The sequence below is a fragment of the Anabas testudineus genome, chromosome 1 (assembly GCF_900324465.2).
Source record: "Anabas testudineus chromosome 1, fAnaTes1.2, whole genome shotgun sequence".
Lineage (NCBI taxonomy): Eukaryota > Metazoa > Chordata > Actinopteri > Anabantiformes > Anabantidae > Anabas > Anabas testudineus.
The window spans coordinates 10,992,142-10,992,565 of record NC_046610.1 but is presented as its reverse complement, the minus strand read 5'-3'; positions in this window follow the sequence as shown (position 1 = coordinate 10,992,565).

The following is a 424-nucleotide window of genomic DNA, read 5'->3' as shown; positions in this document are numbered from 1 at the left end:
AAGAAAAGAAAAATGCATATTATTTTCTCCAAAATAGCAATATACAAAAATAGAGCTTACAAATACTGTACAGCAATTGTCTCCAAAAATATTCTGCTGCAGAATTCTTAGTTTTACAATGTCTGTGAGAGTCCACAAACATAATCAGTGTTAAAAAACAAGTGGATGTGAGGGCAGAGGATTTCCTCAGGTACACTGGTAAACATGGGAGGGTTTGTTCAGGGAAATTATTTGTGAGTTGGAAGGGCATTACGAGTGCTACAGAGGAATAAATAAAACAAACAAGAGGTTCACATCAAGGAGGCAGTGACAGAGGTTACAAATCCTAAATGGTCTGGTCACTAAAACCAACCATGCGAATATAATTAAACCCCTCATTAGGAAGAAAAGTGGCCACAATTTCTTTTCTTTTTTCTTTTTTTTT